This window comes from Equus przewalskii, chromosome 22 (assembly GCF_037783145.1).
Source record: "Equus przewalskii isolate Varuska chromosome 22, EquPr2, whole genome shotgun sequence".
NCBI lineage: Eukaryota > Metazoa > Chordata > Mammalia > Perissodactyla > Equidae > Equus > Equus przewalskii.
Genome location: NC_091852.1, coordinates 35,486,291 through 35,513,613, shown reverse-complemented (window position 1 = coordinate 35,513,613; position 27,323 = coordinate 35,486,291). Strand labels below are relative to the sequence as shown.

The following is a 27,323-nucleotide window of genomic DNA, read 5'->3' as shown; positions in this document are numbered from 1 at the left end:
TTCCTCCCATCAAAAGCAGAAACTATTTTCCCACGCCTTGCATCTGGGCTGGCCTGCTGACTTTCTTTAACCTAGGAAATGCGACAGAACTGCCACCATGTGACTTCTAGACATGCAGCTTCTGTCCTCACTTTCTTGAAGCCCTGAGACCACTTTGTAAAGAAGCCTGGGTTACTTTCCTTGAGGATGAGAGAGAGGCAGAGCTGACAGCCAGCAACAAACTGCCAGACATGTGAGTGAGGTCATTCTGGACCATCGAAACGGAGTTAAGCCACCAGAGGAATGAAGACACATGGATGACCCCAGAAAAGTCCAAAAGAAGAAACAACAAGCTGAGCCTAGCCCAATTATGAGTCCATGATTTCCTAACAAAATCATGAATAAAGAAAATATTTGTTTTTTTAAGCCACTAAATTTTGGGGAGTTTTGGTATGGAGCAATAGATACCCAAGATAAATACAAAGAATATGTCACTGCTTCTCATTGGCACCAAAAACAAAAGGCAAAGACACTCCTTGCTACCATTATGCAGTTAATTCTGAGTATCTTCAGCATAAATCAATTCATAACAATTTCAGGAGCCATAGTAGGCAACAAGGATACAAAGAGAAATAAAATAGAGACTTTCCACTCATGGAACTTAAAGATGAATTCAATAGTGTGGACAAGATTCTACCATAGAGATATACACAGTGTGCTCTATGGAGACCTTAGAGAAAGCACAACAGACATCATCTGGGATGGTAGTGGGTGGGTGAGCAAGAGAAATCAAGGAGGGTATACTAGAGAAGCCAGACTGAAGTCTTGAAAGCAAAAGAATTGAAAAGGGCATAAAGGCCAGTAAGAAAGACTAGCACAATCACAGCTGAGGATGTGCGAGACATAGTGTTTTCAGGAAACTAAAAGCAGTTCTGAACGGCTGCATTCTAAAGTACGTGTGGAGAACGGCAAGATATCACGCTAGAGAAGCAGACAAGAGATTATGGTGGCTATTGGCCAAACCACAGAGTTTGGACTTTAACCTGTTGGTGATCAAGCATCATCCAAGTGCTTAAAGGGGAGAAACATGGTCAGAATTTTGTTTCTAAAAGATTATGGCTGCAGTATAGAAGAGGGACTTCAGAGGGCCACCTCCAGAGACAGATGGACCAGTTAAGGTCAAAGTGAGAGACAATAAGACAGCATAGATTTATGGAGGATGACTATTGAGGCAGAATTGGTAGGCCATGGCAAATGGCTGGATGTAAGAGTAAGAGGGGAGAAATCAAAGAGCCCAATAATTCTTCCAGGTATCACCCCCAGACAGGACAGAGCAGAACAGGCAGAGTAGTCTTGTCTGGAGGAGAAGGTAGGTAAGAGATAAATTCCTTGTAGGACATTGTGAGTTTGACCAATGAGTGGAACAGTTAAAATGCCCAGCATGTACTAGAATATACAAGCCTGAATTCTCAAGAAAGAGAATAAAGCTGGAGGTATACATTTGGAAGTCATCTGTATAAGCACAAGAATTAAAACTAGAGCACAGATGAAATCAACCAGGGAAGGCTTCTAGAGTGAAAAGAGGGGTCTCAGAGAGAATTAGAAGTGAAAGTTATTATAGGGTTTGATTATTACCCTTCGCATCTTTTTTGAAAATAATCCCTCCTTAGGTCCTCTGTATTGGGGGAGGTGAAGAGAGACAGTTCAAGGCTCTGTTGCAGCTCATTCACCTCCCAAGGGGCTGTACCTCAGGAGTCCCACATGCACTAAGTCAAAGTTTGAACTAAATGCTTATTTAAGTCCAACTAATTTTCAAGATCCATGTACAAGCCAGAGACTGTATCTGGGCTCCTTTTCTTAGAGAATTAGCCATCCTATTCACTAACCCAACCATAAATGAGCTCAGGTCAAGGGGCTTAGAATTCAGCTGACTATAATGGCTGTTTTCTCTGTTTAATTGTTTACACTTCGGACATCTTAACAATAAGCAAGTGACACACAGATCCAACATTATGCATTCAGTTGCTTGGAAACCAAGATTTTTCAGATTTTCCTTCTCTGCTGTCAATTTTAACTATTTTCAAACCAGAAAATTATACGTATCACCTTAAGAACAAAATAAGCAAATTCAATATCTGAATGTTTAAGGGTCTTTAAATAACTGTATTTATTTCACACAGTAGATTTTGGTCAAAAGAAAACATCAGGTTGCAGAGATCAGTTTCCTATTAGGTCTCTTGGGACATACTAGGCTTTGACCTTAGTCCATGGGCATCCCCAGTCAATTCTACACTGACTTAAATGGAATTAAGTGACTGGTGTAGTTTGATTTCAGTCAAGGTATGGGTACAGTCTTTGATGAGGTAGCACGGTTGTTATGAGGCAAGATAAATACTTAAAGAAATAGTGCTTCAACCAAAGGCCTTGTTATCTGAAGGCAACCAAAATGTCATTATCAGTTACAAATGCCATTATTAAGTCTGTGAAATTAAATTTCAGCTTTAACTCTCAGTTCCACTACAGTAACAGTCAATTATGTGCAGAAAGAGGCAGAGAACTGCCAAGGTTATTCAAAGGGTCCTTAGCCAAGGGCTTTTGTGTTTTTTAAACGCAAGATCTAGGAGAAGATTTTTAACTTTTCTTAAATAAAATTCCTCAGTATGTAAAACAGAAGCCTATGCACTGCCTAGCAAATATAGTTGGAAGCCAAAGAAATCTGACGAACATATGAATGATTGAATAAATGGATGACAAAGTTGGACTAGTCTACCTCCTTTCAGTACTAAGATTTGAAGGTCTATTAGACATTTTGTGCCTTCAGCAGTACAGACACGATGACATCTGTTCTACACAATCACTCACTCAGAGTGTCAATCATGAGATCTAACAACTCTCCTGAGATACTAATACAGACTGGTGGTTCTCAAAGTGCGGTCCCCAGACCATCAGCATGAGCATCACTTGGGATTGTAGAAATGCAATAATCCAGCCCCACCCCAGACCTGCTGAATCAGAACCTCTGGGTTGGGACCCACGTATCTGTGTTTTAATGAGCCCCCAGGTGATTCTGATGCCCACTAAAGTCAGAGAACCATTGATGTATATAAAAGTCTCACTGTTTTCAATATACTGGAGAGGAATAAAACCTGATTCCATAACTTTACTTTCCAAGCTAAACTGGACCAAAGAGAGAGCTGAAGTTGGGAAAACAGAGGAAATGCTACTTAATGGCCCATATGCAATTCAATAAGCTGGGTAAATTAGACAAAATCATGTCACTGACATAATACAATTGTTTCTTCCCATCCAAGCTAGAAAAACACTGAAAGAGAAATATTACCAAGGGTATTAGCCGACTATGTAAAAGGCTCTATTACTTGCCGGTGGGAATGAAAAGTGGTACAGCCCTTATGGAGGGGAATTTGACAACTTCTAACAAAATTACTTGTGTATTTACCTTTTGATCTAGGAGTCTCCTTCTAAGACTCTACCCTAAATATATACCCCCAACATTATGAAAATATATATGTAAAAGATTATCCACTGCAGCATTGTTTCTGATTGCAAAATACTGGAAACCTAAATGCTGACACTTAGAAAATTGGCTGAATAGACTAAGTGATATTCACACGAAGAATACTATGCAGCCATAAAGAAGAACGGAAATGATCACTACGAACTGATGTGTAACAACACCCAGAAATTACTGTTAAATGAAAAAAGCAAAGTTCAAAAATACATATTGTATGTTACCTTTTGTGTATGAAAGAATGGGAAAAGAAAATATGCACGTGTTTGCACATTTTTGCAAAAGAAAGATAAACTACAAACTAATAACACTAGTTACCTAGAGGAACATCATAATGTATCTGAAGGTAAAGAAATACTCAAATTATGATGGGACATGTCAAAAGACTAAGGAGCCAGATTGAAGGAGCTTCCATTGGCCAAATTTGCGACAATCTGAGTTACCTATATAGCTACTAGGAACTAGGATGGAAACAGTTGAAAGAATTGGAGTTGTGACTTCCTGGGTATAGCTTTCATTTTTGAAACCATATTAACTTTTTGCACATTCAGATGAATAAAATGAAAAAGCGTGGGTAAAGAGATCCTAAAATGGAATACAGGAGAAACATATAAACCAACCGTATTTCAAATAAAGAACATAATAATCACATTCAAGAAAGGAAAAAAGGAACTTTTGAATGCAGTACTTTGACTACAAACCTTCAGTATAAAGACAAAAAGAACCATAAACAAATATTGTAATTCTAGTAATTAGTTTACTGTAGTAATTAGGTTTCTTTTTCACAGTAGTATAGGTTAGAACTTCTAAAAATTCTTTCTTTAGGATTGGGTAAATAAGGAGGTGTATTGAGAATAACAGAAGCCAGATTTTTCACAGATGGTGAAGTGAGTTACAAATATGGAAAAGAGGAATCCTAGAATGAACTGTATGGAACTGGACTGAAATTGAAGGTTATCTGTATGAATTCATGGTTTTTAATGGACGGATGAATGGACAGACAGATGTATACACATATATTACGTATATACGGATACACACATATTATATGTGTTTGTGTGTGTGATATATATCTTTTTTTTTCTGACTTTGGGCCCCAAGAGGGCCTAAAAGTTTTGACACCTTGGTATTAATGAGCACACAGCACCAAGATCTAAATACTGTTCTCCCCTAAAAGGAACCAGGGTTCATTGGTGAATTGGCTGATTCTACGACTGAAGCAGAGAAAGTACAAAATGAGCTTAGAACATCATGCTGTGCCTGGAAAGTAAGGAAATACTCAAATTCTGATGGGGACATGTCAAGGGCTTGGGAGCCAGACAAAAGGAGCTCCCATTGGCCACATTTGCAACAATGTGAGCATCAAAACAAATACTAGCGGTAACAGTTTATAATCTACTGAATAGGAGTCCATAACATGAGTCCATAAACGTAAATCAGTAAGTAAACAAATAAACAAACAAGCAAATGAATACCCACATAGAATATGAAGAAACATCAGACAAATCTAAGTTAAGGTACATTCTACAAAATAATTTGTCTGGACTCTTCAAAAACATCAAGGTCATGAAAGAATAAGGATGGCTCCAAATGAAAAGAAACTAAAGAGAAATGGCAAATACAATCCATACAAATGGATCCTGGACCCAGCGTAGGGGGGGAAATGCTATAAAAGTCATTATTGAGACAACTGACTAAATTTACAATCAGACTATGGACTGGATACAAAATTATTGATTTTTATCACTGTAGTAAGGTTATGTAAGAAAATGTCCTTGTTCTAAGGAGACATGTATTGGAATATTTAAAGGTTAGACTACAACTAACTCTCAAACAGTTTAGGAAAAAACAGTATGTACACAAGAGGGAATGAGCTAATGATAAAGCCAATGGTGCAGACAGCTGAACCTTGGTGAATCTGGGTAAAGCATATTTGTGCAAGTTTTTTACACTAACCATGGAACTTTTCTGTAAGTTTGACATTACTTCAAAATAAAAAGTTACTCAAAAAGGACCGGTTTCTTTAAGCAAAGAAATACGAACATATTTTGTTTTCCAAGCAAAAAGAATCTTCTTAAGTCCTCCCTGGTGTTTTGAATGAATCTCCCCCTGAAATGTCACTGTTCTCTAAAACAGTTCAGGGAATTAAAGGGAAAAGAAGAAGGAGGGCTAGGAAAGAAAGAGTATGCATGGAAATAGCTGGAAAATACTTCCTGACTCTCCAAAAAGTACTTCTGGATGTTCTATACAATCATAGAGTCAACGTCTTTCCCTTTCTTTGTGAAAAGTGTTTCTCATAAATTTGATATTAATATATTTTCATATGTAATGTACTTAAATGCAAAACTTTTCCTTTTTCAAAGCTCTTGACTTACTCACAACCACATGAGTTCAAGATGACTATAATTTTTATTTTTAAAGAGCAATAAACTAAAGCAAAGACATACAGAGTTGTGCATGCGTCTCAGAGTAACTAACACAAAGCAAGCCAAGAACTGAAAATTCCAGAAGCTTGATCCAATTTCCACATCACAATTGCCTCGATTTAATTTTGTTTTGCATCAACACATGTCTGGATACTACATATGGTAAGAGAAATAGTTATAGGAAGCCCACGTTGCTAACATATTCATAGGAATTCATTTTTACCAAAGGAGATTAGAAAAACAATTTCAATGTTTTAATCAGAGATTTAAATCTAATAACACACCCAACAGCTGTTCCTTTAGCTGCCAGCAACTTCATTTAGTCATACTCAGTGAAAACTTTCGGGTATGAATATAGTAAAGCTGAAACTAAACACCAAAGGACAAATATTTTTTAAAAAATGACATCAACATTTCTCTGTTTCAGTCTTTTTCTTCCTTAGCATTCTGTCCTTTAAAACTACGACTGGTGGTGACGGTAACCAAGAGGTGGCGACTGGAGGACTGTTGCTCTCCATACCTGAAAAAAAAAAAGTTCATTTCCCTAATGAAATGGTGTCTTTAATTCACATTATTCCAATAGATATTCTTTAGCTTCATAAGAGAGGTTTCTTTTCGTTTTTGATTTTTTGCTGTTGCTTATTTTATTTTCTAACTCAAGCTCGGCCACGAGCAGCAACTTCACTTTAATTACAGATCTATTAACAATAAGTCTGCAGTGCTGAGGCATGGATTAAATCATCCCACTGCAGATTTGTATCAGCCTTCACGTCTCTATGATGGATCAAGCCCCAGAACCATTAATAACAATATAACTAACACGTAACTACAAAATGTCAGACTATAGTCACAGAACAACAAATCCATATTTCATAACCCTGAGTGATTACGTTTTTTAATTTAATAAACTCTACTTCTTTGATTCAAAAACTTTGCTAAAAGCCAGATTCCTCTGTTGTAAAATTAACCAGAGCATATATGTTAAAATTTAAGTCTAAAAGAAATAAAATTAATAACATCCAAACCAGTGGAAAGGAAATAATGAAAATTTTAATCTGTATAATAAATAGGGGGAAAGCAGGAAAAAAAAAAGACAAAGCATTAGTACATAGTAAAAAATGCAAAAGTAAATCAAAACTGGAAAAAAACTGTAGAGGAAATAAATCTCAATGTTATAACAGTCATCACAGTCAACGGAACTGTTCTATACAAAAATCACCAGCTAAAAGATCAACTCTGTTTTGTTTTTTTAAATTCCAGCAATATGCTATTTAAAAGAGATACAGCTAAAATACAGCAGCACTGCCCCACTATGGTTATTAATAAATACTGATGTTTCAGAAAAGACCACATTTATCTATCTTTTTTGACACCAATAGATGCTTGGGTGCTTTGGTTTCCCTTAGTCCCACTGGAAGAAAAAAAGAGCCCAAAGAAGTTGACAACTTTGTCCAGAAAATGAGGAGTGGATAAATAAAATAACTTTCAAGAATGACTGCTTTATTAAAGGCACAAAGCCTGAGGCTAGTTTTTGTCACTTAACATGTAACTCTTTTATTTTCTATTAGAATATATCCTCCACAAGAGGTTTATTAAGAAAGGATTTAGCCAAAGAACAGAAAGCATATAATTTTACATGTGCTGCTGTGAAATGTGAAAACAGGTAATTCTTTGCGCTAACATGCTGGAAAAGAGGGCCATATATGAGTCTGCATCTGACTGAGAGTCACTAAAAACTAGAAGTCTAACCTACTCATTTTATAAAGAAAGAATTGGAGATTCTCGTATTCAAGATGCTCAATAACCATGAGGGGGACAAGGGCATGACAGTATTTCCATAAACCCCAGAGAGTTAATGGTGACAGACTCAGATACTGAATTCATGGGAAGCCAGAGGATAAGAATACTTCCCTTGTGTGGAGCCAAATATTCTCCCCATCCAGCTTCTTTGCATTTGTTCAATCTTCTGATATGATAAACAGGGGGAACCCTTAAGCAGCTCTGCAAATACCTGAAGACCTAATATTATGCACACATTAACTCTTCTCAAAACAAAATTCAACAAATTTAAAATAACTGAAATTATAGAGTATTCTCCAACCAGAATGGTATCAAACTAGAAATCAACAGCCGAAAGACAAAAGGAAAATCATCTCATTGCCACCATGCCAACATACTTTTAAGAAAAGTATTCTAACACACATTTTACACAACGAAAAAGTCACACTTGGGCCAGCCCCAGTGGCCTAGTGGTTAAGTTTGGTGTACTCTGCTTTGGCAGCCTGGATTCAGTTCCTGGGCATGGACCTACACCGCTTTGTTAGCAGCCATGCTGTGCTGGCAGCCCACATACTAAAAACAGAGGAAGATTGGCATGGATGTTAGCTCAGGGCAAATCTTCCTCAGCAAAAACAAAAAAAAGTCAGACTCAAAGAAGCTATGTTACCTATGCAAGGTCATAATCAGTAAGTGTTAAAGTCAAAATTTTTATTCAGGAATTTCTGACTCCAAAGCCTAGTTTCCACGATACTATGTTACATTCTCTTTCAAACCAGCAGCCTCCAAATTTTTGATCACACCCTCCTCTATTTGTTTAAAAAAATAATTTAAAAATGCCTGTCCTCCAAATGCACGTTTTGTTTTTATTCATGTATTATTATCCTACTACATTAAGTCAACATATAAAAAATAGATATTTTTCAAAATATCTTTTCAAAGATGCTTGTCTAAATAAACATGAATAGAAGTCCTAATGTTTTCTTTATGCAACACAGTGATGGTCATGGATAACCCTTGAGGTTGAGCATTCCATCTAAAACCCTAGCTTGTTTTCTTCTGCTCCAAAGATATTTTCTTTCCCATCTTTACTTGTGCCGTTCATTTTTTAAACCCAAATTACAGCACTGCACATTTATCCTTGTTCAATTATGGTCCACTGCTCCGTTCTATAAAGACATCTTTCCACCCTGAGCCTGTCATCCATCATATGACTGTCACTCCCAGCTTCACATGAGCTGCTACATTGATGGACCTGCCCCTGATAGCTTTATCCACGTAAACAACGGAAATCTCAACAGCACAGACTGAAAGACTTAATTACTCAGTTTACCAGATTGCTATTACCAACAACTTTGAACATTATTTTTCAGCCACTTTGTAAGTCACCTAATTGTTCTTATAATCTATACTTCATTTTATTTACAGGATATCATACAAGATGTTTTCAAACACCGTGTGGAAATTTAAGTGTAGTATATACTACTTTCCAGACTAGTTCACTACTGGAAGAAATCGTGAGAATCAGCTAGTCCAAACCCTCCAGTTTCCCTGGGAAAACACTGAGATTCAGAGATATTAAGTGGTTCTCTCAGGTCACCCACCCAAATGAAACAGAATCCAGTTCAGGGCTGCAATCATCTGGATGAAACCTGGGCTCTCTTCACTACATCATCAGTGGCCTAATAGAGAAAAAGGAAAACATTTACTGAGCATGTGTTGTATGCCAAGTATCACACCCAGTGCTACATACTTTCTAACCAAAACCTCAATTTATTGGCAAAATAATAAACGCCTACAGGATCAGCTAGACAGCATAAGGGAACAAGCAGGCCAGGTATAAGCCAGCAGAGAGCAGCAGTCCCACCCTAAGAGACCCAGAGGCACACAGCCTGAGCGAAGCCAGCCAGAGATGCAGATGCAAGGATGCCAGATCTTGTGATTTCTGAAATCCAGATTTCTTCTGTTGCTTAAATGTTGCCAACTATTTCAAATTTAAGACAATCCTGGTCAAAGAAACCACATCCAAATGGCAAACCACTTAATACACCAGGCATTTTTGCATACATCCTCTCATTAAGTTCTTATCACAACCAGGGTGTTAACAGATGAAGCACCTATCACTCAAAGAGATTAAAGTTGCTCACATAGCTAACAAGTGGGAGGGTCACAATTCAGGCCGGTTTACTTAACACCTCCACTATATCGCCCATTTAATGCTTGTAACCACCCTCAGAGGCGGTTATCATTATCCATGTTTACAGATCGGGAAAAGTCAGTCAGAGAGACCAGTAGATTCTCACCTGAAGTCATATCAAAAACCCAGTTTTATGAAAATCAGAATATTTTTGTCTTCCACTCTTAATGGGGAAGAAGCACTGTCAAGTGGTAACTCTTAAAGTAGAAGATATTTCTTGACTTTCAAATGCTTTTTATGTGGCTTAGAGATCATCGTTGAGATTCCTGTGCCTCTAAAGTGAGTCAATTCCAACTTTAATCAAACAAATAAACAAGATTAATTTTTAATTATATCTGACGAAATAATCAGTAAGCCCTGAGAATAAACTCAATTCTGTGTTTTACCACCAGTTTCTAACGTGGATTCCAGAGGACATGTAAATACAATACTTTCTGTCACAAGGACTGCATTCTCTCCCTTAATCTAAAAGATAGAGGCCAAAGGTTAACTATTGTACTTTCGTAACCTCTGCTCACTCATTAACATCTCTCCAGCCCAGGAATATAAGGGAACACGCTGGTGTGAAAATATACACATAAACCTCACTTCAAGGGCTGACATTCCAGGGACAGCTTCTATGTCCCCGTCCCCTACACCTACAAGGCATCTCAGGAATGGCTTTGCTGGCTCCTCTCCTTAGAGCTGCAGCATCTACTGCTGAGCCTGCACAGGGGGGCTGAGGAGTTCTTCCAGGACACACAGTGGAGGACCAAAGAGAACCAAAGCATTGTCTGAGGGCTCAGAGCCAAACAGGATCTTTCTTTATTATGTGAGATCCCGATGTAAACACAGGGAGGAGCCCTAGGGATCACTTAGCTCACCCTCATGCCCCTTTTCCATTCTTCCTTCCCACCCTGTACTCCCTCCCTGGGTCCCCAGTTCTACCTCCAGTTAATTCCCTAGGAAGTACCGCTAGCAGGAAAATTTCCATTACCTTTCTTCCTTCTCCCATTTAAAAGTCACTTGAGCCTTCACTCAGCTCCATTCTTGCTAGGAGGAGGAGATCATAACTGAGTTCCTATTCAATCAGTTACACTCCAGGAACATTTGCATTTTAAACAGGAGCTCCCAAAAATGGGAAGACTTAATCCAAAGGATTCATTTGTCATGGTCAATTTTCTGGTACCTTAGTAGGGCAAGGGGTGGGGATCTCTACGGATGGCTTAGAGGACTTCAGGGGCACCCCTTCCCCATAATTTCCAACAGGTCCCAATGAACACACTACAGAGTTCTTACAATGCAAATGCAGCTTCAAGCCACCGTTTAAGTAAAAAATTGCTACGAGGATATTTCACAATGTTCTTAAGTGATTAACGTGAGATTATGTATCAAAATGTGCAGCACTGTGGCTGGTATATACAGTGAACATTTAATAAGTAATATTATTTGTTACTGTTTTTTATTGTTATTATAAACCCATTGTCTTTCACACATCCAATGTGATGATCCAGTGAAATTCAGATGAAATGAAGCTTTTTGTTAGACATCCTGAGGGGGAGGGGAATTAAAACGTCACTAGAAGAAATCAAAGAGGAAGCATTATAATTCGATACTAAAAAAAGACAAGATAGCAGAAACAGCTACTGAGCTTGCTGTAGCTGTCTAAACAAAAGAGATTTGGATTTTACTTTTTCCTGGGAAAGGCAGAAGTACCTGGAGGAAAGTGACACCAATACTTTGTAGACCTCAAAAGAAAAGGAGTGTTTTATAAACGGTCACCCATCTGAAGGTACAGCAGTAGACACTCCAGGCTGAGGTTTTTAATTAATGATTTATTAATGACTGTCAAAAGGGCAGCATCTTAATCACTGTTCATTAAACCAACTTACTTTCTGCAGCCAGAGCAGAAATATATGATCTGAATACCAGAAAGAGGCATTTAAAACAATTCAGCCCTAAGTGTGAGCTACTACAGAGCAGCTGCTCACCTCTGATGCTCCTACCTGGAGTTAATCAGTTAATCCTATTCTACATGCTCATCCATAACAGGGGTCCAACAACATACAAAGTTCATTCTCATTAAAACTACATGGAATCGTAATGTTCAGAGCACTTTAAAATGAACATGTTAAAAATCTTCCACCAAAATCACAGAGAGGTAGGGTCAACCTCTTCTGCTGCAAGAATAATAACTAAAATAATAGCCAACATTTACTATGTGCTGGACACTGCTTTGAAGGCTTTACATATTTTAACTCATTTAATTCTTACAATTACCCTACATCAGAGAAACCATTTTTGTCCCCCTTTTCCACACAATAAACCCAGAGCATAGAGGGGTTAAGTAACCAGCTCAGAGTCACAACGTGAGTGCCAGGAATGTTAACAATTAGCATGGATATGCTGCTTCCCCTCTACAAAGCTCATTCAGGCATATCATCCCTCCTGGTCCTAACAGCCTGATGAGGCAAGTATTTTTACTTCTGTCCCTAATTCATAGACAAGATAAGTAACTTGCCTAAAGACACAACGAATTAGAGGAGCTGCCATCAAAACCCAGTCAACCACAACAGCCTCCCACGTTGGCTGTACGACCACCTACTGCCCAGACTGGAGATCTCACCTCTACATGGTGTAGAGTAGGGAGACCTAGAGGATCACCTGCCCCTAAACTTCTCTGCTCTCCCGCCCTAAATCTTACAGCTGGTCATGTGTACATGTTTTTACCACAGTGTTTTCTATGGTATATTAAAATGGCCTGTTCGTACATCTCTTTCTCCTACTAGACAAGAAGCACCCAGAAGGCAAGATTATGTGTTATTCATCACTAATACACTGATTCTCAATGTAAAGTGCCTGGCAACTAGGAGGCACTTCAAAAAGGTGAAACTAAAATACTAATTCAGTGTGCATAAATTTATTAGATCATACTCCTCTTTGAGGTGGATGATAATCAGTATTTCATAACCATTCCCTAGGAACAGTCACATTTTGTTTATAATTTAAGAATTTTTATAAGTCTATAGCAACAGAGAGTACTTTTGTTAATCTATGCTTCAAACAATTGAACCATCCAATGATTTTCTTCTGAAAGTCATCAAATGAAATCAGTATTCAATCCTCACTATAGTTTTTTAAAAAAGATAAGCTATTCCACCTTTTTTACTTTATTTTCCTAACCTAAATTGTGTATTATTTGTCAGGTAATCATATATATTTTTTCAGCAAACAAGAGAATATCCATTGAAAAGCCTTTTTTATAAGCATAAAAGATGTTCAAACATGTTCCTCAAGAGACTTGAATGTAATTTAAACAGCTATCACTAGCAGTTATTTCATCATCGCATGCCTAAGAGAATGAACAGAATTAAGTTAAAAGATACCAATCATAGGTATCTACTTTAACAATCTATTATTTATTATTGAGTACTTGTGATATTGCAAATACAACAGACAATTTTTCACCTATGTACCCTGGGCAAGGCTATCCACATTACTTGCAATCTACAAAGCAATGGCATGGGATTATTTTTCCTAAATTACAGAATTCTCAATATCTGAACTCAGTCAAAAAACTCAACTCTCAAAAAACTGGTTATTTTATAAAGTCAGCTAGTCTACTGATTTTTATATATATTAGTCAGTTAGTTATCCTCTGAAAAATATTACATAGTAAGAATATTAAAATTTCCTCCAATATATCCATCCATGGGTAACTTTCTTAGTGCAAACCTGTCCACCAAAATAATTAAAATTAAAAACATTCCAACAGAAATAATTAATGAGATAACATCATGTACAGATCCATCAACACCACTTACGTAGGAAATAAAGAAATTTAGTCTAAGTAGCAAATAAATAAATCATTTTCAGAAAACCAATCTACAGACTGACTTCTAAACTAGTCTAGCTCTTTCACTCCAAAAAATGAAACCTCGCTTCTCAGTGAAGTCACCACCTAACCACTTAGCTTAAAAAGCTGTCGGAGGAAAAGAAAGAATGGCTTTGCATTCTTCCCTCCATTCCTCCCCCAACCCCTCAGGCCACTTTTTCATTTGAAGTCCTCAAATTTTCTCTTTTAAATATCATCAGGTTGAGTTTTTACCACGTAGTCTATTTCCAAACAAAGAAAAACTCCAGCAACTTTGAGATTGGTTGGCAATGTATGACCAGCAGGTATCAACATTTCTTAAAAGCAAACTGGGTTAATGACCATAAAAGTCATGTGACTAAAGCTTCCGGGTGGAACACAAGAACTATTTATCCAAAGAACAGGAGTTTTAAAGCTATCTTTGAGGCATTTTCAACTTTTTTATCTGAAGCTAGAATCTGGTCACAAATTTTCTCTAATTCATTTTCTCCCCTGAAATTACGGTATAAGCTTACTTCAAGTAAGGAACAAATCAGCATAAAATTAGCATCATTAGAATTCATTTCCTTGTACTGAGTCCATTTGCCCATAAAATTAAGGCTAAAGTCACTCAAAGCCACTGCTGAAAGTTTAAAGTATTGCTGTAGTATTTTACTGCTTCCGAAATTAGGCTGAAACTATAACCAACCGGTTATCTGAAGATACTCCAAACCAATTCCAAGTTTTACATGTTGAATAGGGATACTTTTAGCCCCGGTCAGAGCATGCATTGTTTTTTTATGTGGCACCTAAACCAAAACTGTTTCTGAATAAAAGCATATTACTAGAAACCAGCACATATAGATGACAGAGGAAAGAGCTTATTAATACACACCCACACTTCATTCCAAAAAGGATTTCAGGGCACTAAAACAGAACTTAAGAGACGAGCCAACCTCAAATCTACTCCTGACTTACAATGTGCCGGGCTGGGGACTTTTACCAGTACTTTTCTTCAGGTCAAGAAACGCAGATCTTTGTGCAAAGCAGCCTGGACCCTGCTCCCCACCTGCTTCCTGGAACACCGTAGCCTGGGACTGACATAGGGAGGATGTTCTGGCTGAAGGCAAGGCTCAGGGATGGTACAGCTGATGTGGATTAAGGCTGCCCCAGCTAGAGAAGCTCAAGGTGACCTGGCCTACATGCCAAACTATATGACCCAGTGGACTTTTTTTATGGTATGAATTAGGACTGCCCCAGGGAGAGAAGCCCAGGGCATCCTCACCTGCATGCCGATCTATATGGCCAGATTCGTATCTAAAGTTATATGACCGCACAATAACCAGACCCCATCTGCACTGAAATCATTTAATGACTTTTTACATCATCTTTTCTTTTTTTCCAGTAAAAATAAGTCACGTACCCATGCCTTATAAAATTAGCCCTAACCCTCAACTCAGGGCAGCAGCAGGAGCTCTGACTGCCCATGGGCCCTGTCCCCATGCCAGCGGGGGCAGCAGAAGCGGCAGCAGCAGGAGCTCTGACTGCCTGTGGGTCTTGTCCCCACACACCAGCTCTACCTGCCCACGGGACCTGTCCCCATGCCAGCGGGGGCAGCAGCAGGAGCTCTGACTGCCTGTGGGTCCTGTCCCCACGCACCAGCTCTGCCTGCCCATAGGTCCTGTCCCCATGCCAGCGGGGGCAGCAGCAGCTGCTCTGCCTGCCCATGGGCCCTGTCCCCATGCCAGCGGGGGCAGCAGAAGCGGCAGCAGCAGAAGCTCTGCCTGCCCATGGGTCCTGTCCCCATGCTATTCCACACTATTCTCTAAATAAAAGAGCACTACTGCCAGATCTTGAGAGTCTAAGAAATCTTTCTTTCGACTCCTTGGCTCACCGATCCCGCATCACAGCGACCCTCAGACATCATCAGGTTCAGACCCCACAGACTGGATCCGTTCAACGTGCTCAAAAACTGTGCATGAGGCTGGAAGGTCAGAGGAGGTAGGTCCAGAGTATGAGACAGCAACTACGTCGGCCAATGTGAAAAATAAAGTGCTTCAATCACCACTTCAAAACATTTAATTTTTAAGTGATATGTTTACATAAATACTACTTTGGGGTTTTTTGTTTCATGGTTTTAGGTAATTAAGGTACAATATAAAACAAACTTCTTAAATCACTTTTGAAAAGTGACTATTCAGACTCAACTTACAAGGTATGTAAATCAAGCTATCATATAAAGCACCGTGAAATACGAAATCACGCTGTCAAGTGTTTTATTAGAATGGACTCAGTTCATATCACCACCTCCCAAGCTGCACGATCAGGGAGGCAGAGCAAGACAACGCAGTAAAACACACAATTTCCCTCTTGCAGATGGAGCTGGAGGCAGACGAAGAAAGCCTGTGTGTGTGCTCCTTGCTGTCATCTTTCTGTAGCTATCTGAGAAAGGGAGAACTACGCAAATTCAGAAAGACAGGACAACGAACACCATCCAGGTACTTGCTTTATAATACATTACAGTCGTCTGACCTGTTGAACAGTGACTTTTCTTTTTCCTTTGCAGCTTTCCACTCACGGACCCTGGCTTAAAGCCTCCTCGGTGTCCGAGGCATTTCCAGAGAGAAAGGAAAATGCCTGCCGCTTCAGTTCCTCTCTTCACCACCTCCCTCTGCTGAGGGGTTCTTCACAGAATGGCAAAAACCTGTTTGATCTCTGAACATCTGCAGAACACTGAACCACGGCTTCTTCCCGACCCATTTAATCTCACCGTAGGGCTCCTCTCACATCCTCCCAGAGCGGCCTGTCTTTGTCATTAAAGGTAACAATTTAGACAGAAAATGTCCACGTTGCCACAGCTGCTTATTTTTCTTTTTGTACTATTACCTCATCTTCTCTACTTATGATACTCTTAAAACACCCTTACAATAGGGTATTATACTTTTGTCACAACACAATGTGTTCTCACACCCTTAGCATACTATTTCTTGTTCACACGAGCTACTGGTTAATACAGTCAGTGCTGATTAAACTCATTTTTACCTACAACTTTATTTTCATAAATTTTTCTTTTAAATCTCTTCTTATTTTCTCTTATGAGATTCCTAGACATAATGCACATTACTTTCATCATTAAATTCTATCCTTTCGGGGGTATAGTGGTTAAGTTCACACACTCCACTTTCAGGGGCCCAGGGTTCACAGGTTCGGATCCCGGGTACAGACCTACACAACCGCTCATCAAGCCACACTGCGTCCCACATAGAAAATAGGGGAGGACGTTAGCTCAGGGACAATCTTCATTAAGCAAAAAGAAGAAGATTGGCAACAGATGTTAGCTCAGGGCCAATCTTCCTCACAAAAAAAAAAATTCTATTCATTCTGAGCCTTCATCTACACTTTTGGACTAGCGTTACAGCAAGGTATTCTAGCTCAGGGACAGAGCTCTCCTATAAATAAATCAAAAGCCTCCACTGCCTAGCAAAAAAGCAAGGTTTGTATCTACTGCTACTTTTTCAATTACTGCTTATCCATTCATATGGATAACAAGGAACACACAGGAAAAAACACAACAGTCCCCCTTCTCTCTCAGAGTGCGGTTATTTAGGGAAAACAGAACAGAACCACATAAGAGAACTAAGTTCTAATCACCATGCTAAAGAGAGATTATGAATGATATACGATAAAGTCACAGAGAAAGGATGATTAATTCTTTAGCAGGGCAGTAGGGGTCAGAGGGCGGCAGAGGGAGCAGCCATGGAAGTATTAATTTTCCAGCCTGGTTTTCTCCCTCTCCCTGGGAGGATTCTCATTTGACTCTCCATTTCTTGCCCTGCCGCAGCCAGCCGGCTCTCTCCTTGCTGGACGCCTTCTAGCAGCTCCTTGCTAATTAGAGTCAAGGAAAAGTCAAAGCTTAGAATGCAGAATGAATAATGACAGCAGCCTGGCTATGTAAATACATTACACAACTACTTTTCTCAGCGTTAAAAAAATCTTTCTCGTCCTTTTCTTTGTTATAAATTTGATGTTTTTGACCTACTTGAAGCTAGGTTATCATCCTCCAGGTCAGCCTCTTGTGAAGGTGCCCATGAACATTCTCCAAGGAAATATCTGTCCTCTTCTTTTATAGACCAGCCCAGTTCAACTGCCCACCAACTGAACTGCTTTCTCCCTTCAGGCTTCCCTCAAAAAGTTAAGTTCCTCTGAGGAACAAATCATTTCAACACATTGGTCTTTCTTTACCCCATCCCACACATCACTATACATATGAACAGAAGGCATACTCTCAAGCACTATGACTTTTTTCATGCTCCTCCTTTTCACGATTGTGTCATCCCAGGGTATCTAAAGCTAGTGACTCTCCTTCAGACAATATACTCACCTTTCCTGTTCACCACCTTCAGTCCATTTTTCTCTCTAGGCTTATTTGTAAAAGGGGAATGGTAGCTACTTATTCCTCAGAGGATTTCTGCTGGAATTAAATGAGAACACTGTGGGACACTGCCTAACATAGAGGTTAATACACAGGAAGAACTAACTCTTGAGAATGCTCTTTCTTCCTTTTTTTTTTTTTCCTATTGGACCGACCTAACTCTGAACAAGTTTTCCCATAGAGGCACACAACTCTTACTTCAGAGAAGGTCTTAATTTCCCAGTTAAAGGCTAAGTAGTTCTCAATCTAAGCCATCAGTTAAAAATTTAATAAGAAAACACTACATAGCAACACACCCTGAGACTCTATACGGTCAGAATATATTCTTATTTTTACCATTTTTAACACCATTGGATTCTGTAGGCTAACATCTTGTGCAGATTTTCTACATCTCTGTGCACTGGACTGTAATTATGATTTCTTCTATTTTGCTCCCTTTTTTTCCATCGAAGTTTTCTAGTCTCAGGTAGACATCATTACCAAGGCGGTGATAATTCCAGGGGAACTGAAAACGAGTCCAGAGGACATTTTAAGGCAGCTGAGGAACACAAGCCCTATGAATGGAAGTCAACAGCCCAAACAATCTAAACAGTATCCAAGAAAATCAGGTCGAGGAACTCTCTAGACGGCATCTAGAAAGGAGAAAGAACGAGATACAAGGTAAGAGATTTGGAGGATAGAAATAGAAGTATGAGGAGTCTCAGAAGAACACAGAAAAGTAAACAGAGGAGAGAAAAGAGCTGAAAAAATAACAGTCAAGAATTTCCAAGAACTTGCGGGGTGGATAAGACGTCCAGTTGAAAGTTTCTATTGGAAGATAGAAAAGAAAAGCAATGCAAGAAAGCAAACAGGCATGGGAAAGAGAAAACAAAATAAGATGGCAAAAACAGCCTGATAGAATAGTAATTACAATAAAGTAAATGGATGAGATTCAATACCAAAAGACAGACTCAGGTCAGATTTTTTTAAAAATCATGACTCAGTAAACATTAAAGGTATGGAAAATATGTGTCAGAGAAGCATAAAATGGAAGAAAGCCAGTGTAGCAATTTTACTATCAGACAGCATAGAATTTAAAGCTAAAACATCATAATGGGCAAAGAAAGTATTTGCTTACATATAAAAGGAATGATGCAGAACAAAAATACAACAATCACAGAAGTGTTATGTACCTAAAAATGTGACCACAAAATACACAAGTACACAAGCGACAGATATAATGGGATAAACAGATAAATGAACTATTTTTGTCAGCTAATGTAAGATACTGCCCATTGAAACTGGTAGAAGATTTAAATAAATGATTAACACTATATTTCATATAATTTAAGACACCCCTCTCAAAAATGATAGAGAAAATATAAATATATTAATTAATAGTAACACACAGAACTTTAGAAACACAGATTGTCTGTTCTTCTCAAGCAATCATGGAATATTCGCAGACCCTGATCATTTCATAGGCCACAATGGATTCCTCAAAAAATTACCAAAAAGTTCATCAAATTATATTCTTACCTCAGTATAACAAAGTAGAAACAAATAATAAAAGCATAACTAGAAGATAGCCCACATGCCTGGAATATAATATATGTAAAAATAACAATGAAAAATAATGTATCATATCCAGAAGAAATAATAAGGGGAACTAAAAATCCTTAAAGCATTATGACAACAGAAGAACTCATGCCAAATTTATGGGATGCACCTAAAACCGCAATAGTGGGAAATTCTGAGCTTTAAATACCTTTACTAGAAAATAATAAAGATTTTAAAAGAAACCAATAACTGAATTCGTCAAGGACAAAAACCAAGAAAATAAAGGCAGAAATGAGAAGGCAGGGAATACACATATGGGCAGAAATCAATGAATTGGAAGAAGACCAAAAAACAAAAAAAAAAGTAGAGCTGATTAATAAACCACAAAGTGCTGTTTTTTAAGGACTAATAATTTAGAACAGCCTCAGGCAAGAGTGAAGAGAGAGAGGACAAAGAAACGGCAAAGACCCTTCCCTCACACAACAGAAAAAGCAAAATCCAGGGAGTTTAAAGACGGAATAGAAATAGAGGGAAAATAACTACTGAAATAACAAGTGAGGGAACAGAGAGATTAAGAATTTAAAACAAGTAATATCAATATTAAATATGCAAAAATACTGCAAATTATGAAAATGACCTCATGAAAATGCCAAAAAGAAAAATCGTTAACCATCTTTACCCAACAAAAATACCTTGTGAAATAAGGATTTTTAAGAGAGACAAAAGCCAAAAGAATTCACCTACAGACCACTAAAAGTAAAACAAAAAGGCATAACAAGATAATGGAGAACTAAGGGAGAGTTCTCCAAACTTGTCAGGTAAAAAGCCAATATACACAAAATCAAGAACGTTCCTCTGTATTGTAACAATCAACTTCAAAATAGGAAAGCAAGTTACTAATTATGACAGCAACAAAAACAACATATCTAGGAATTAACCTAACAGATATTGCACAAGATTCTTAAAATTAATTTATAACATCAGTGCATTTCTTATAAAATCCCATTAGGAAATGTAGGGAGCTTGACAAACTAATTCTAAAAACATATATAGAGGAAAAAAAGAAAATAGCGGGGGCTGGTCAAGTGGTTAAGTTCAGGCGCTCTGCTGAGGTGGCCCAGTGTTTCGTTGGTTTGAATCCTGGGCGCAGACATGCACTGCTCATCAAACCACGCTGAGGCAGCGTCCCACATGCCACAACTAGAAGGACCCACAACGAAGAATATACAACTATGTACTGGGTGGCTTTGGGGAGAAAAAAGGAAAAAAATTTAAAAATCTTTAAAAAAAAAAAAGAAAAGAAAATAGCTAAGACATTTTTTGGAAGAAAATAAAGCAAAAGCTGAAGGGGCTTATCCTGCCACATATTAAAAATAATTATATCATAGTAATTAAGAACAGTAAAAAAGGAAAAAAAAGAATCAGGAAGCAAAATCAAGAAACGGAATATATGCTCATTCTATCTATCTGTCTACCTATGTATATCACACACACAAATAGGGGAAAAGAGGAGAATCAGAGAAAAGGCCTGGGGTCAGTGATAGAGCATCAGAATTCAGGTTTGGGAAAATTCTTACGGTTCTATAATTAGGACATCAGGGTGACCAGGGAAGGGGAGGAAACCCTGTATTCACAGAACAAGAAACACACTGCAGAGAGGAAAGGCTCAAGATGCTCTAAAACAAAGAACTACCATGAGCAATCTCATATTCCAAATAGGGTCAGATTCTATAATGCAATAAGGTCTGTTCTATCCTTTACATTACCATTCACCTAAGATTTTACAAAAATATGCTTCAGTTAGTTAACCATGAAATCATCAAGTGGATCTCACCTCAAATACTTTTCAACCAATCTCTAAGACTAACATGATTATTAAGGTTTGAGGAACACACAGACCAGATTTCACGTTCTTTTGTGTACTTCAAATTGTTACAAGGATGTCATTTATTTCTAGTTTAAGTAAAGTCCTGGCAGTAACCACATTTTACTTATTTTATATCAATACACACATGCAATATTTTATTCCATAACCAAGTTGAGAACCTGAATGAAAATTACATCATCTCAACTGTTGTTTTTAGTTAGAATTCTAATCAGAACTGGTATGAAGTCAACTTTACTCTCTCCAGGGAAGATGTCATTGTCAGTATATTAGAAATGAGTGGGGCATTAAATAAAAACTGGTGGATATGAAAGCCTTTATTTTAGATTAAATAAAGTATGAGTCATTCTACATTTTTCCTGGGTAGAACATCTGGATATATTAAATGTCATTTTGGTACAAACCTGTCAAAACTGTTAACTGTGATTTTTCTTCCTCATTTCTCTGTTACAACTGATGTATAATAAATTGGTTTGAAATGTTTATCTGTTCAAAATTTAGGCACAGCAGAGAAAGTACGTAAATTTCTCTGAATAAAAGAATACTATAAATTTTTTATTCAAAATAACTAAAAACATTCATTATTTTACTCATGCTTCAAATGATGCCTTATATATGTTTTTAGTGAAAAAAACTGTATTGCCTCATTTAAGCTAAGTCCAATGAAGTAAACTCAGTTGTGTAAGTTAGGCACATAGCAAACTAATTTATTTTTCACTTGAAGCAAAAAAAAAAGTAAGTTTTATAGCATTCCCAAGTGCCCTTTTAAATATTATACATTTGGTAATTTTTAGAGTTACCTTTATCATACCATTATTCATTATTTTTTCATTTAAATCTTACTGCAGAGACCTTCTGACCAAATCAGAATGCAGTATTTGTGAGTTATTAAATTCAAAAATGGTTGTAATTCTGCCTTTAAAAATGTGTACTGTAGAACTTTATGATGAATGCTTGAGTGAAGAGAAAAACGCATGAAAGCCCACACTGACAGATTTATTTTTATACACACACACTCACACACACAACATCACACAGGAAACACAACTATACTTAGAGTAAGATAAAATCCTTGATGAAATAGTGCTTTTTGTATCTAGACTTCATCCTAATAATTTGAAGAAAAGCTGACTGATGACGTGATGGACAGTCCGTAGTACTTTGCTTCTGGGTTCTCTTTTGTAACCTTATGTTGTCAGCTCTTTCTAGGAGTTGTTTTCATCATTTCAACCTGAATGAACCAAACTACCATAGGAAACTCTTGAACATTTCAGGTATACCAACAGACAGACTTGAGACAATATGTGAGATCTTTCAACACAATAACTTAGAATCCTAAGAAGTTACTTAAAAGCAGCCAACGGCTGATTTTCCGAGCAGCTTTGATTCAATCCAGGTACTCTCTCAGTACATTTGGGAAAATGAATGTGTTAAATAATAATGGCAACAAGAAAATCTTCCAAGGGAACTCTCCTTCTGAAGTGTCTAATTACTTTACCAATGCTAAGAAATAAATACTGCATATTTTTTTAGCAAGTTAAATCAGCATACTCACTTTCCAAAAAAAGTATAAAGCCAAACTTCTTTGCCTGGCATTCATCTTTAATGATTTGGCCCCAAATTACCTTTGCCATCCAGCTTCCTACTCTTCCTGGTTACCTTAAGGTAGCCCAAGCTGACTTTTTAACAGCCCTCAATCCCATCCCAATACCTTTGTACATGTATTCCCCTGATCTTGACCACTCTCTTTCCCCTAAGCACTGATCTCCAAATATAAAAACCCTGTCAAGGGGCCAGCCCCGTGGCCGAGTGGTTAAAGTTTAGCGTGCTCCACTTCGGCGGCCCAGGTTCACAGCCCAGGTTCACGGGTTCAGATCCCGGGCGTGGACATAGTCCACACCTCAGCTATGCTGTGAAGGCATCCCACATACAAAGTGGAGAAAGACTGGCACAGACGTTAGCTCAAAGCTGATCTTCCCTCAAGCACAAAAGAAAAAAAAAAAGATTAGCAACCAATGTTAGCTCAGAGCAAACCTTCCTCACCAAAACACACACACACAAAAACAAAAACCCTGTTAATTTTCAAGGTCCAGTTTAAAGGATGCCTCTTTGAGTCCTTACGTGCCATACTGTGTCCTAAGTGCTTTATATACATTACTTATTTTAATCTTTACAATGCCTTCCCAATGGTAGCCATAATAGCTACTAACCATTAAGCATATACTATATGGTACTAAGTGTTTTTCAGCATAACTGAATTTAACCTTACAACATGCTAGTTTGTTATCCCTCATTCTACAGATGAGGAAGGTGAGACTTTGGACGTTAACTACGGGAGTTAAGAACACCAGCTCTGTGGTCTGAATCCCAGCTCCACCACTTGCATCTTCCTAAAGCAGCAATTTCCTCAAACATTAAAGTGTCTGTGTCTGTGTCTGTGTCTGTGTGTGTGTGTGTGTGTGTAACTAACAAGAGTTCTTTCACAGAGCTGTTGTACGTACTAAACAAAATCACCCACATAAAGCATTGAGCATAGTATCTGGCGCACAGTGAGAACTTGCTGAACGTTAGCTATAACTCATTTTAGTCTTTCCCCACATCTAACATAGCGTTTTGCACATTGGAGAAACAAAAAACACATTAGTGATTAGTGCATATTCCATCCTTTCTTAAAATAAATTTCTTTCACAACTCAATTTAGAGAAGCAGTGTGTGCCCTGTTAATTTCAGATCACTAGAAAATAAGAATCTGAATTCAAACTGTCTATGGATTGATCTCATTGACACGTCTTTCCTCTCATCTGCTCCCATGGGCAGCATTCACCCCAGCAGCAGTGGGGAGATGGTGACTGAGCTTAACTTCAGAGGGCCTGGAAAAGCTATTTGCTTAGAAACACTACTGCGTGCTGGAAAGCTAAAATGTAATATTCAACTCAAGCACAGTCTGTAATATGAGAAAACTGATAAAATAACCAGCATCTATCTCTAAAAGGCTCTATTATAAAAGCTTAATAATAATTACTAAAAATGAACTCATCCAGGTAAAAGACAAACAGAAGTTTTGTTTTGTTATAATCAAAAGGATTATATAATTCTATATCTCAAATTAATTCTGATATTTTACTTAGAATTTATGCATAACTTAGGCAATCTCTAAAGGCAGGTTGTTCTATATTTACATTCTTCCCTGGAATTCAATTTAAAAAGTTAAAATCCTATGCTGTTAACTATTACGCTACATCAGGCAACATGCTGAAAGACAAAGATATTCTATTAGACCTAAATGATATGTTAAAAGTGATCTGAATATTTGTATAATAAAGTCTTCATTTCAAGGACACAGTAAGTAAATGAATAAATAAAAGAGTCACAGTACATAAACATTTCAAGTAAACCTTTCGAACGTCCCAAGGCTTTGCCTCTGAGAAAATTGTAAGAAGTCTTATGGGGAAACACAGCAAAGGCGCCAGCCCCTCCGAGGGCCGGGTCCTGAGTACGGTGCTGCTACATCTGACAGATGGTCTCGGTTCGCGGTCACAGTAGCCCTACAAGGTGGGCAATAGTTGGCCTAGTTCACAGAGGAGAAAACCAGGTGAGAGAGGTCCTTTTAAATAAATACAAATGTTGTTGGTTTTAATATTATGAAGTGCAAGCTTTCTAGTTCAAAACAGAAAATGGGTCCCATAAACCTGTCCAGTCTTTTAATAGTAACTGGAAATAATGCTCTTGGAAAAAAAAATAAAGGGTCAGCAAATTGGATTAATATGGTTTTAAAAAAAGAAAGGGAAAAAAAGTAACCTCTCTCCAAATTCTCTTCACATAATAACTAGTAAAAGAATGAGTATGAAATGCTTAGAATAATCCTTTATTATCATTTAATTAAGAAACAACACAGAATGCTTCAATGGTAGCAGGAAATAAGATAAACTGGCAGAGGCTATATATTTTTTAAATGTTTTTGCTTTAATGAGGTACATTTTATAATTTCACTAATTAATTACAATTAAAATAAATAACAACTCCAACGATTCTCCACTCCTCATTTGGTTTTCTGCATGGCAATTTTCACAAACGACTACGTTTTCACTTACTTGTTGACTTTTTTGTCTGTCTCTACTATTACTGAGACTCCATTAGGACAGGGAAGTAATGTGTTTTTGTTCATTTTCATATCTCTAGCTCTCAGCCTTGGGCCTAAAAGGCAGCAAGCGCTCAATACAATATTTGTATAATGGATGAATAAACAAATGAACATCCAATAGCACAATGACTTCTTTTACGCTGAGTTGAAAAATGCGCTAGGAAAAGCAAATAGTAAGGGCTTCTCTGGGATATCTTGAAAAACATCAGTCCTATGAAATCAGTGTTTTAAGGTCAAAAGGCAAACTTCATGGAGGAATGGAAATTGAGTATCTGACCTAGTTTACTGGTGTTAATGACATGAGATAAACTACCATCTGGGCACCCACAGGTACTGTGCTAGGTGCTTCATCACATTCTCTGACTCCCTCAAAACACCCACTGAGGTTGTTTGGAAGACAGCAACAGTAACTTCTGAGCCTAAACTGATAAGAAAGCTGAGGCTCAGAAAAGACACTTGCAGAAAGGTGCATAGCTAGTAAAGGAAGGAGAGAGAACTCAAACCATACGTCTGTGTCCAAAGATCACAGTATTTCCACTAATCCTTTGTCCTTATGAAGGCCTGTGTGGAATGCTGTCTTTTATATGAACTCGTTCTTTCAGAGACATTACGACACAGTTCCTGGTTTTAGGAGTTCACAACCGAGTGAAGAGCACAGATAATAAACAGTGCAACAAGCACTACACAGAAGCTACATACAGAGGCTTGTGGGACTTCAGAAGAGGCTCCCAGCAGTTCAGGAGAGTTCCAGAGCAACTCTTATGTAAGACTGGGAACTGGACAATGATCTGTTAGGGCCTGAATCTGACGGCCATATCCTGACCATTCTCCATTTACCGGCAATGCTTTCTCAAGTAGTAATCTTCATTAATAAAATATGTGGCTAATGGTATGCTACGGTCTTAACTGTTGGGCTAAAATATAACATAAGCTAAATTAACCACCAAGTGTTTCTTTTCATACCCTAAAGCTATCAAATCGAAACACCACAATTTACTGCAAGCTCCGCACAACTTCAGCTCTTTTCAGGAGACACACCTACTACAGAAGAGACCATTTCAGCAAGAAATACAAAATGTACCAAGTTCATCTTTTGAATTCCTTTTCCCCTCCAGGCAATCAGCAGGTTAGAGCAGGTATTCTACTGCAAACAAAATGGAAGAAATCTAACAGTAACAACACATTCACATGAAGTGACTGAAGACTTCCATTTTGCTCTAGTGTCCAATACACCAGAGTAGTTATTATGAATTTAAATCCACAGAGAAAATCACCCAGGAAAAGCAGTACAGGTAACTGTTTCAACAAAAAACAGAGCCAGCTGGCCTTAATTTTGGTTTTGGCTTTAAAGACTTTGCCAAGCATGAGGTAACTAGCGCCAGTTCAGTGGATGCAAGAGAAATGAAGTAAGTGTGTCCACTTTAAACTTTTTCAGTATAGGTTAAACATTTGACTTGATGCAAGGGTTGTTAACTCTATGGCTAGTAAACTAGCACAATGGGAAAATAATCTTCCTGGACCAAAAGAAAACATCTAATTTCCTTTAACATTATAAAAAGAGCTAACAGGAAGCTGTACTGATTCCCG

General features: G+C 37.9%; 1 protein-coding gene across 7 annotated transcripts in view; it reads right to left on the bottom strand.

Moving 5' to 3' along the window:
• Nucleotides 1–27,323, bottom strand: part of SH3GL2 (SH3 domain containing GRB2 like 2, endophilin A1) — a 196,885-nt gene that overhangs the window by 114,682 nt on the left and 54,880 nt on the right. The window contains exon 1 of one of the 7 annotated variants that reach the window (XM_070589753.1): nucleotides 17,779–17,933. The exons of 5 other annotated variants lie outside the window; for them this stretch is intronic. The gene's annotated coding sequence lies outside the window, so the exon portion shown is untranslated. Of the gene's footprint in view, nucleotides 1–9,314; nucleotides 9,388–17,778; nucleotides 17,934–27,323 lie in introns of those variants that run through there. One more of the 7 variants, XM_070589752.1, reaches the window with a different exon arrangement.